This window comes from Neovison vison, chromosome 13 (assembly GCF_020171115.1).
Source record: "Neovison vison isolate M4711 chromosome 13, ASM_NN_V1, whole genome shotgun sequence".
Lineage (NCBI taxonomy): Eukaryota > Metazoa > Chordata > Mammalia > Carnivora > Mustelidae > Neogale > Neogale vison.
The window spans coordinates 29488078-29500318 of record NC_058103.1 but is presented as its reverse complement, the minus strand read 5'-3'; the positions used below and the strand labels follow the sequence as shown (position 1 = coordinate 29500318).

Here is a 12241-nt window from a genome sequence, read left to right as displayed (position 1 = left end):
TCTAATTTTTAAATGGACAAAGGATTGAAAATGGGCAGAGGATCTGAATAGACATTTTCCAAATCAGACATCCAGACGGCCAGCAGACATATGAAAAGATGCTCAATATCACTCATCATCAGGGAAATGCAAGTCAAAATCACAATAAGATAATCATTCACACTTGTCAGAATGGCTAAAATAAAAAAGACAAGCTATAACAAGTGTTGGCCAGGAAATGGAGAAAAGAGAACCTCATGCACTGTTGGTGGGAATGCAAACTGGTGCTGCCTCTATGGAAAACAATATGGCGGCTCCTCAAAAAGCTAAAAATAGAACTACCATATGATCCAATAATTCCACTACTGGGTATATTTACCCGAAGAAAATGAAAACACTAATTCAAAAAGATACATGCACCTCTATGCTTACTGCAGCGTTATTTACAATAACCAAGGTATAGAAATAACCCGTGTCCATCAATAAATGAATGGTTTAGAAGATGTGGTGTATATACATGATGGACTATTACTCGGCCATAAAAAAATGAATGAGACCTTGCCATTTGTGACAATATGGATGGACCTAAAGGGTGTCATGCTATGTGAAATAAATCAATTAGCAATAATCGCGCCTCGGATAAACCTCATTGGCTACGATACTGCCACTGCGCAAAGCTGTGTGTGAAATAAATCAGAGAAAGAAAAATACCATATGATTTTACTCAAATGTAGAATCTAAAAAACAAACAAATGAACAAACAGACTCATAAATATGGAAAACAACTAGTGGTTGCCAGAGGGATGGGGGTGGGGAGATAGAAGAAATTTGTGAAGGGGATTAAAAAGTTCAAAACTTGGGGCGCCTGGGTGGCTCAGTGGGCTAAGCCTCTGCCTTTGACTCATGTCATGATCCCAGAGTCCTGGGATCTAGCCCTGCATCTGGCTCTCTGCTCAGCAGGGAGCCTGCTTCCTCCTCTCCCTCTGCCTGCCTCTCTGCCTACTTGTGATCTCTGTCTGTCAAATAAATAAAATCTTAAAAAAAAAAGTTCAAAACTTCAGTTATAAAACAAGTAAGTCACAGGGTAGAAAAGTACAGCATAAGGAATATAGTCAATAGCACTGTAATAACTTTATGTGATCACAGATGGTAACTGTACTTAGAGTGAACATCTTCTAATGTAAGCAATTGTCAAATCACTATATCATACACCTGAAACAAATATAATGTTATATGTCAACTCTACTTCAATTAAAATTTTTAAAAACTAAAAATAGGCAAGGGATTTGAATTTTCCATAGAAGACAAAGAGCCAATAAGCATACAAAAAATTGGTCAACAATATTATTCATCAAGCAAATGTAAATCAAAACCACGAGATACATCTCACATCCACTAGGATGGCTAGAATCAAAAAGACAGATAATAACAAGTGCTGGCAAGAATGTAGAGAAATTGGAACCCTTACACATTGTTGGTGAGAATGTAAAATGGTGCAGCTGTTTTGGAAAACAGTTTGATAATTCCTCAAAAGGTTAAATACAGAGTTAACATATGACCTGACATTTCCATTCCTGGGTGTATACCTAAGCAAAATGAAAATGTGTGTCTACACCAGACTCTACACACAAGTGTACACAGCAGCATTATTCACAATGGTAAAAAAATGGAAACAACCCAGTGTCCACACAGATGAATAGATGAATAAAACGTGGTATCCACACAATGGAACATTATTTGACAGTAAAATTGAATGAAAGGCTGATACATGGTACAGAGCAGAGAAATCTTGAAAATACTAAGTCAAAGAAGCCACTTTAAAAAAAACCATATATTGTGTGATTCCCTCTATATGAAACGGCCAGAGTTGGCAAATCCATAAAGACAGAAAATCAATTAGTGTTTGCCAAGAGTTGGGGGAGAGGGGCTAAGAGTGACAGCTAAGGGGTCCCAGATTCCTTTCAGGGGATGATAGAATGTTCTAAATTGATTTTGGTGATGGTGGCACAACTCCATCAATATATTAATAACTATTAAATTATATACTTTATATTGAGACCATATGCTGATTTACATCTAAAACTTGTTTTAAGTGACACATTCTTCCACACTACACAGATGTCATGGGGGTAGGTGGCTTCTTGCATGACCATTCCATTTAATGAATGTTCCTTCATTCAGAAACTCTAGCATGCCAACCATGTGCCAGATGACGGTGGGGTTGTTGAGGGGACCAAGACCCAGTCCTGACCTTTCTGACACTCACAGTCTCTCCACAGGAGCAAATACATGCCCAAATGCCTCTAACAGGAGAGGGACTGTGTGTGCCTGTTAAGATAAAAGCACAAAATGTAAGGAAGTGACAAAGGAAAGAACTGAAAATCCAACTCTTCCTTCCTCTAGGGGAGGGAGATGGGCCTGGTACAAAGGGAAACGGGGTTCTACAGAAATTTCCCTTCTCCTTCCTATGGGGGTTCTCCAAGCCACCCCGCTGGCTGGATGGGTGAACTGATGAGTACCTGTTGAGTTGGGTGTCCTGGGGGATTCAGGGGGGGACTAAGGCATGGCCCGTAGTGCCAGGACTCCACAGCCACCCAAGGCAGAGACACTGTGAGAAGTTGACGACAGAGCCCATGACCTGTAGAAGACAGCATGTGACAGCTGCTGGTTTGAGGGCCCAGGATGGTAAGTGCTGCAGGAGTGCCCATGTCCTGCTTTGGCTCTTTTCAGATTGTGCTCCTTAAGTCCTCCTGTGTGGGCAGCTGCCTCCTCAGCCTGTCCATGTGGACTTGGGCTTGTATGAAGCGCTGTGTGGCAGTTGGTTTAAATTAGAGTTAGGAATGAGATGAGAGTAGGAGAGGGAGGTGATCTATGGAGCACCTGACTCTGTTCCCACCTGTTAGAGGCCTTATCCTCCTCCTCTTCCTCCTCCTCCTCCATGTCCGAGAGCCCCAGCTGCACCTTGCTCATTCAAACCCTACTCCCAAGAAAAGATCTGATCCCCGGGCCCTGCAGTGTGCATCAGCTCCTCCCCACATAGGCTGAAGCCCCACTAGAAGGACACTTCAGTAGCTCGGGAGTGGAGCCCCCAAACCCTTCCTGCCCCGCCCCCGCTTAGGCCCAGGGGCCCATTCTAATGCGCACAGAGTTGCAAGGACCCAACCCACTGCAATTAGTTGTTCCCATCAAAGGCAGGCAAGTATGAGCCCTGCAGGAGATTTCAAGCTGAGGTGGGGGCAGGGAGAAGTGTTTTAAGATATTCTTTTCCCTGTAAAGAGAAAGTCCACCCCAAGTGAACACAGGACCTTAGGTGAAGGCTTGGCTTTCTGGGCTCCAGGTGAGGGCGCACACTGAGGCTTGTCAAACCTGAGCAGCCGTCCGTGATAAAGATGAGGTGGCCCCATCAACTACGTTCTCAAGTGAATGGCTCAGAAAGCAGCAAAGGAAAATAAACCCAACTTTCAGGAAAACCTGCCAGCCCACGGAACTCTGTAACCTGAGTGAGGAGCCAGAGGACCTTCCTGCCTCCCAGGTGACTTACTTCCCTCCGCACAACCTGGGACTTGGTCTCAAGGACAACAGGGCTGCTGTACCCCACTGCTGAAATGCCACTTCCTCTACCCGAGCACCCGCACGCTCTTCTTCCCCGCCGGCACCTGGCCCTCCTTCTGGAACCCTCCTCCCTCAGTCCTCCACAGAAACCAGCTCTGGGTGGTTTAGGCATTAACGGAATTAATCTCAGATGGCTCACAATCTCTGGGAGGACGGTGACTGGGATGGAAGTTGCTGGGTAGCCCTCTACAGGGGTCGGAAATCCTCCTCAGGACTGGTTTGGAGAGGAAGGAGCATGGCTGCCATGGCTGGGCGTGGACGCATGGGTGCGCCTCCGCCAACTACCCCACCACTGCCACAACAACGTCCACCAGATGGGGATGAAACTAACCCCAGGCTCTAGAGGTGTCCGCCCATCAGAGCTGAGGTCACCCACCCTCACTGTGGCCACAAGGGAGCCCGGCAGTGAGTACCTGACATTCTCAGCTTCTTGGGTGGGAAGAGGTAGTGGCCTCATCACGTGGGTGATTCCCCCAATACAGGAAGGAGATAAAGATCACAAGGCATGACAGATGACCATTTATCTTTGGATAAGTACCCAGAGTAAGGGCATCCAACCCCCACTCTCCTGCTCCCTGCCTTCCTGAGCATGATCCCTTGAATTTGACAACAGTCACTCAGGCCGCCATGACTGAGCCAGCTATGCAACACATGTGTACTGAGGTCCCAGGCCAAGTGCAAGGGTCCCATTACTTGGGAGAGCTCCCTAGAACAATGTTCTGCACCCAGCAGTCACAGCTACTTCCTCTGGGCCAAAGGCTCTGCTTCCCTGGACTACAGTAACCTAGAGGCTGGAACATACAGACATCTCTAAAAAGACATCCTTTTACATTTCATTTTTCAATTAATGTATAATTGACATATCACATCATATAGTTTCTGGTATATTTGTACACGTTGTAAAGTGAGCACAGTAAGTCTAACCCCCATCACTGCACATAGCTGCACATTTTTTCTTTTGATGAGAACATTTAATTTCAAATATTCAATACAGTGTTATTAATTATAGTCACCATGCTGTACATTACATCCTCATGCATTTACTTTATAACTGGAAATTTGTGCCTTTTGACCCTTCCTCTATTTTGCTCATCCCTCTACTCCTAGCCTCTGACAACCACCCATCTGTTCTCCGTATCTAGGAGCTTGTTTTTGTTTCATATTCCACATATAAGTGGCAATCATACAGGACTTGTCTTTCTCTGTCTGACTTATTTCACTTAGCACAACGCCATCAAGGTCCATCTATGTTGGGGCATATGGCAAGATTTCATTCCTTTTAAATAGCTGAATGATCTTCTATTATATACATCACGTCTTCATCTACTCACCTCTCTGTGGACACTTAGGTCAATTCCATTTCTTGGCTCCTGTAAATAATTCTGTACTGAACATGGGGGTACAGATATCTTTTCAAATTAGTGTTTTTGTTTTCTTTGGATAAATATTCAGAAGTGGCACCTTGGATCATATCCTTTTACATCCTAAAAAAGGGGAACCCGGGTGGAGTGAGGACCAGTGCGATCTTTGTCATGCTCCTGGAGCAACAGAGATGTTCGAACCGCCCAACCCACTAGAGTTCATCAGAAAATAACTTCCTACAGCGGGCAGTACTGACAGCATCTTTCTGTGGACCGCACACTATTCTGGGCAGCGTTTTGAAAATGAAACTGATTTATTAAAAGCTTATATAAGGAGACAAAAAGGGCTGAGGTTGAGTTGACTGCTGTGCTGTGGGGAGCAACCCCAGATCATGAGAAGGAGTACCCTGGGGACCTAGCAGTGGCCTGAAAGCTTAGCACTCCTGTCCCCCTTGTCCCATTAACTGGCCACATAATCCCCTGGGCAAGTCACTTGGGCCTCAATTTTCTTGCCTGCAAAACAAAGGTGAACCCCTCTGGGGTGCTTGTGTGACAAACATCAAGAATCCATATAGAAGGGCACCTGGGTGGCTCAGTGGGTTAAGCCGCTGCCTTCGGCTCAGGTCATGATCTCAGGGTCCTGGGATCGAGTCCCGCATCGGGCTCTCTGCTCAGCGGGGAGCCTGCTTCCTCCTCTCTCTCTCTGCCTGCCTCTCTGCCTGCTTGTGATCTCTCTCTGTCAAATAAATAAATAAAATCTTTAAAAAAAAAAAAAAAGAATCCATCTAGAAGGGTGTGTTGAGATCACAGACTGGGGAGGGGGTCTGGGGGTCTCCTGCAACCTGAGGGCTGGAAGAAGCTGGACCTCAGGAAGGTTGGGAAAGTGATCTTTTCTTCAACTACCATTTACTGAGCTACCATGCTAGGTGCCGGGCCATTTCAAGGCCCAGGGATCCAGTGATGAACAAACCCCAGGATCTCTGCTCTCAAGGAGCTTATGGTGAGCTAGTGAGCACATGAATACCTGTGATGGCACACAAGATATCACATGCACTGAACACACGAAAAGAGGCTAACATGATGGAGTGCAGCTGCGGGAGGGGTTCTTTTAAAGTGCCACTCCCAGAGGAGGTGACTTCTTTTTTAAAAAAAGATTTTATGTGTTTATTTGACAGAGATCACAAGCAGGCAGAGAAGCAGGCAGAGGAGAGGAGGAAGCAGGCTCCTTGCCAAGCAGAGAGCCTGATGTGGGGCTCGATCCCAGCCAGGACCCTGGGATCACGACCTGAGCTACCCAGGCACCCCAAGGAGGCGACATTTAAGAACTTTCCTCATTGTCGGGAATGAAGGAGCTTGGGAAAGACAAAGGTTAAGAATTCCAGGTGGAGGGAAACATGTGCAAAACCTCAGATGGGAACAGTTTATGCTTGCTTGTGCCTAGTGTGCCCCGAGTTCCATCAGCCAGAGCAGGAGGTCTGCAGGAAGTTGGAGAGGGAGGCAGGGGCCTGGAGGGCATCTTGGTACCCATTCTTTTTCCACTCCACTCCTTATGTGTCTTTCTCCCTTCTACAGACTGGTTTCCTCTGCTGTCCCGGCCACACAGCAGAATAGGACTGCCCTTGTGTACCAAGTTCACCCTTAGGTGATTCACTCATAGGGACTGTCTCAATCTCGAGAAAAGTGCTGGTCACATGGGCATCACTGGTCCAGTTACCTGCAGCCCAACCACGGCAGATGCCTGGAGCCCAGCTGGACCCCAGGAGTTCAATGGTGAGAACGGGCAAGCACTCCAAAATTACCTCCCCAAGATGGGACTGGACTAGGGGGCCCTCTCCAGCCATAGGATTCTGAGAGTGAAGAATCCACACTGTTCTGAAGCAGTCTCATCGTTTGAGGGGAGTTGATTTAAATCCGTTCTCACACCTAAGTGAGCACCAGAGCTACCTGCTAGAGTGCATTTCTAACAAGTTCTGATGATGCTTTAAATGCTTTGATTACCAAAGCGGGGTCCAGCTCCCTGGCCCTACCAATTTCTTCAACCTGCAGGTTTTGGAGCCGGCAGGACTGGAGTCAGGGTAGGCATGGGCAAACAATGTTCTGGATTCCTCTGGACACCAGGGTTTGGAGAATCATGGTTTTAAAATGTTTCAGAACGCCAGAAAGTTGTCCAGCCACTAGAAGTTGGCTCAGTGTCTTTAAATGGTTAAAATGGTTAATCAAACAGTGTGTTTGGATTGAAACAAAACAAGCCCTCCACTTTGGAGAAAATGGCTTTGTCAGAATCCAGCTTCTGGATGGGTAAGAGCCCTTTTATTTTATTTCTTATTTTTATTTTTTTAAGAGCCCTTTTATTCTGGGCATTTTCAGTTCTTCCCACAGGAGGAGGCCGGGTCCCACTCATGGCAGGGTTCGCTCACTGCTCAGCGTCTGTAAATACCCTGAGAAAGTTTGGGGACGCGCCCTCCGAGCCCTGGCTCCCGGGGTCCCGCTAGAGGCCCACCGCCTGCTGGGAGGTCGGCGCCGAAGCCTCGTTGGGGGGAGCGGAGGGGGGTCCACCAATGAAGCGCCGAGGAATTCCATGACCTCATCGGGAGGCTCTCTCACTGGCTGCCGCCGCCGTCCCAGGCCCGCCCCTTTCATTAGAGCTCGGGATTTCTGCGTGGGCCCCGCCCCCTAGAGTGAAGGCCCCCTGGGTTCCTAACCAGGTCTGCAAGCTTTGCAGGCTTCCTTTCAAACAGATTCCCCAGAAGAAAACTGCTTCCTGAGAAAGACTTGAGTGTTCTTTCAACCTGCCAAGAACAGGTTTTCTGCGCTGACTTTTCACTGATGTTACTGGGGTTTGGCTGGTGCTCGCATCCTTTCTAAGCACCTGACACATCACACTTACTTCCCACTTACTTTAATCGTGTATTCTACCAAGCTTTGTCTTCCTTCCCAGTGGATGAATTTCTCAAGTCCAATCATACTGCGGAATGCTAGTGATCGTCTCTCCCACGTTTAACCTGGGAATTAGCTGATGTTCAGAGAGGGAATAGGACTTTTACAAGGTCACACAGCAGGTTAATTAAAGAGATGAAAATCTGATCTGGGGCTTCTAACTCCAGCTTCGGCGTCACACATTCACCACTTTGGCAAGCAGACCAGACCAGAAATCATTTTCAAGGCTAGGCTCAGGTGTTACCCCCTCCAGGAAGACTGCCTGTCCTGAAGCCCCACAGCAGGCCAAGGGCTTCCCCAGTCCCAGGCAATCCTGTGAGTCCCAACTACAAAGCTATCCTTGACCTCTTTGTCCCTTTGCCCAACTGGAGTGTAAGTTTCTTGAGGGGTGGCATCACATTTTATAAACTTTGTATCTGCAGAACCTAACACGGGCATACAATAGATGCTTAATCAATGCTTGTTGAATTAAACTGTGGAAACTTTGCCTGGTAGTGGCATTGTCCAGGGAGAGATCACTCGCAATTCGCAATTCGTAACAAAAGCAGATTCTGTGTTTTTGAGGCTCTTTCACACAGAATGAGAATTAGCTTCTTTTTACTAGTAATGTGTTTGAAATAAAAATGTCACAACTGTTTGCTGATACAACTCTGTAGGAACAACCAAATCCTTTGTGCTCACTGGGTTCCTGATTGCCCTTTCAAACTCCAGATGTGTGAATCAACCATTTTTCAAATCAAACCAGCCCATGTGTTTTCCTCTGTGCAGGGTCTGCCAGGAAGCATAAAAATCATTCTAGTTACACTCTTGACTACGTGACAGGTACAGTGTTCTCCACCTATATCCATGTAGTTTCTGATCTTTACATTGCTGTCCATTCAGACATACAGGTGGGTATTTTATCATCAGCCATTCTTTGCCTTTCTGGAATAAGGTAGAACAGGTTGCATACTAGGTACTAGGAACTCAGAGTATGAAAAAACATTCATGAGGATAAGGGGTTCCTATCATACAGCCTTAAATGCAAACCAACTGGTTCTTATTACAGTGTCCAAAGCCTATGCAAGGTCATCGTGGATGGAGACGGGCAGTGAAAATTCACAGAACTGGTCCAGCTTCACCCTGTGCAGGAGACACAGACCTGGGACGTGTGGATATTCTCAGCCTTGGAGAGGTAGGCTCGAGAATGGGACCAAGACAGTTCTCAGCTCTTTTCCAGGGCCTGAAGGCTGACCTTTTAAAGACTTCCCCTTCTCTGATTCCAAATCCAAGCTCACCAAGCAATCTCTTAACAACAGTTTCAGCTTTGCATGCTTTCTGACACTGGGCACAGGGTAGGAATGTCCGCCATCATAGATAAAAGTTGCCATGGGGGGTGGGTACACGTTGGTCTTTGGTGAGCTTCACTCGTGGGAATGGGCGGAGCAGACACCTGGGGCACCCACGTGCTTTGGGACATGCTAAAGCTGAAGGGCAGCCTAGGCACATGGTTTCCACACACAGGTCATGCCAGGCCTAGGCCCTCCTTGAGCCACCAGCCAGCTTCCTGTCCCTGGCGATCTGGCTAGCCCTGTCAGATGGCAACAGATGGAAAACTAGACACACCGGCTTCTGTGTTCGCAGTGGGGCTGCAAGATTCCCGCTCGTCTGTCCCTATAGCGGGAGCCATGACTCCAGGCAGCAGCAGGTGGCCTTTGGGAAGAAGCTCAAGAGCCCCTTAGGACACTTCAAGGGGGAGGGGCCCAGAGCCATGTTGAGTCATCCTTGGAAACCCTGCTCATCCCAACAGCACGGACGCGGCCTTGTTCATCACAGTGTGGGCGCCGGAGGGATGATACACTGACGGGGACTGACAAGGATGTTACCAGCACACCCCAGAGCACTGCACACCAGAGACAAGGAAGGAACCACAGCCTTCAACAAAGGCCGCAACAAGGAGAAATCCAAGAACACCAAGAGAAAAAGAGCAAGTTACAGAACAGGACAGCATCTTTACAGAGCATGAAACCAAACAACATCGCACGCTGGGCTCCGTAGAGGACTCACAGCCCAGGGGCAGCAGAAGGCTGCTCCAGAAACAAAGCGAGGGCATAATAAGCACAAAGACCAAATGGTGGTTAACTCTGGGATTGACAGGCGGAGTCCTGGTATTCTTTTTACTATTTTATTACATAGGTGCCCCCTGATTATATGTTTTGTATGTATTAAATATTTCATAATTACAAACCATCCCAAGGCACGGCAGCGGTCATTACTCAAGCCCCAAGCCCACAGGCTCTGGCGTGCCTCCCAGGTTCCTCCAGGCATGGCTGCAGGGCCGCCTGCCCCTGCCCTGCGGTGGCTGCTCATGGCTTGCACCTCCCGGGGCTTCCACCCGGCATGCTCAGGTCAAAGGTTAGAAGTGACGTTCTGTCAGCATGCTGAGGCCTTGGTCCTTTGCCCCTTCTGGATTCCCATCGGCCCCTTCAGTCTGAACCACTGACTGGTTCCCACTTCTGCGGGCCTGTCTCCTGGAAAGTCCAGGCCTCGAGTTCACCCATCCAGCGCAGCCCCACTACCTTCCTTCTACTCATTCGTCCTCTCAGCAAATATCTGTGAAGCACCAACGACAAAATCCCACAAAACCCTCTGCCCTCATGGAGCCTACATTTGAGTGATGGGAGAGTGACAATAAACACTGAATTAATACCTAGAAATCAAGAAAGAAGGCAAAACCCACAACACAACAGAAGGATAGGGAGTGAAGGGAATGGCAGGGAGTGGGTTTAGATAAGGTGGTTGGGGAAGGCCTCCCTGAGTAGGTGACCTTGGGACAGAGACAGGAGGAAGGGGGGAGGACCACATGGGTCTCTTGAGAAGAGCCTTCCTGGATGAGGGAGGTCCAGGGCACGGGCCCTTGCCCCTCTTCTTGCCTTCTCCTCCTGGAAGAGAAGCTGAGGGAAGCCACTAGAGCTTCCCCCAACCCACCCCAGCCCAGACCTCAAGCGCCCTCCCTCGCTACTCCCTCATCGCCTATTCTAGTTGCAAAGGAGACCCAGGCTTTCAGGGGGAAGGGGACTAGGAGTTTTCCAGGCCCCAGAGGCACCCCCATTTGCACTGACCTTTGCTCTGAGCCTTTAGCCTGTCCCCACTGCTCCTGGTAAACCAGATTTGCTCTAGGGATTAGCAGGAGTTATACTCTCTGAGCCATCTTCCACTTCTGGGCATCGGCAGGCCTCAGGGCTGGGTTTGACCTACAGGCTGTGATTTTTCACATCCTTGTCAAACCTGTAATACCAGTGTCTGGAAAAAAGGTGTTGGCTTAATTACTATTATTAGCACCAATGACTTCCTACTCCTGAATTTCCCTGAATGCCACCTGCAGGTAAACTTACCTGGAAAACAGTCTGGGGAACTTCTCCACATGCCACCTCTTGAATGCCTCCAGGGCGGTCACAGAAGCTGTCAGAGCCGCCCAGGCCGTGGGTGAGGACCAAAACAGTACAGAGGTGAGACGGAGTCCAGGGACTGCGGGGCCCATCCAGGGCTCTGCGCGGTTCTTTCTCTGGGCAGGTCAGGCTGACAATATTTAGTAGCTTCCGCTCCTGAAACCTCTGCCCCAGCGACCTCAGGACTCAAGCAAATGGCCTTGAGTATTTTGTTGGGGTCTGCTATTCCCAGGGCGGCCTGCCGTGAAGATGGACGCCTCAGACATTATCACAGATTCTAACTGTTCTATGAAGTCCTAAAGGAAAACGTTTGCAGGCTGATTCCAGACCTTGGAGATCTCCCACTTCATTCATTCACTCTTTCACTCAAGCCGCTATGCTGTGGGCGCAAGGGGGACAGAGACGCAGAATGAGAGCTCATGTTTTTTGTATTCTTATGGTGTAGTAAATTTCAAGTGCTTTGCTTGTATTTCCTCACTGACTTCTCAACCAGCTCTGTGGGGGGTAGGTGTTCTACCTGAAGAGCTGTGAGCAGATGAGGGACGGAGAGGTTAAATGCCACTGGCCAGGCAGCACCTGCTGAGACAGGGTTCAGGCTCCATTCTGCCCTCATGAAGACAGAGGCCTTGTCTTGGAACCTATCAGCTGGTGGGGGTATGGAAGAAACAGCAGCGGTCACATCACAGCGTGGCGGCTGAGGCTGAGTGACACTTGTCACTACAGAGCCCTATCACAGAGGGAGATAGCACTTCTGGGGGGTTCCACAGGATCTGTCAGCCATGGAGCTAGGCTCTTGGGCCTCAGTCTCCAAGAAGGCACAGAAATGTCCCTCTTGGATCAGAGGGGAGAGAACATTCCAGGCAAACATCTAGAAAGACAGATCTCCATGCGAGAGCTGACAGGAGAATATGAGGCTTTTGAGAG

At 48.3% G+C, this 12241-nt stretch overlaps 1 pseudogene; it reads right to left on the bottom strand.

The window, feature by feature from the left end:
* Positions 1-503: 503 nt before the first annotated feature.
* Positions 504-658, bottom strand: LOC122894826 (annotated as a pseudogene).
* Positions 659-12241: the final 11583 nt, after the last annotated feature.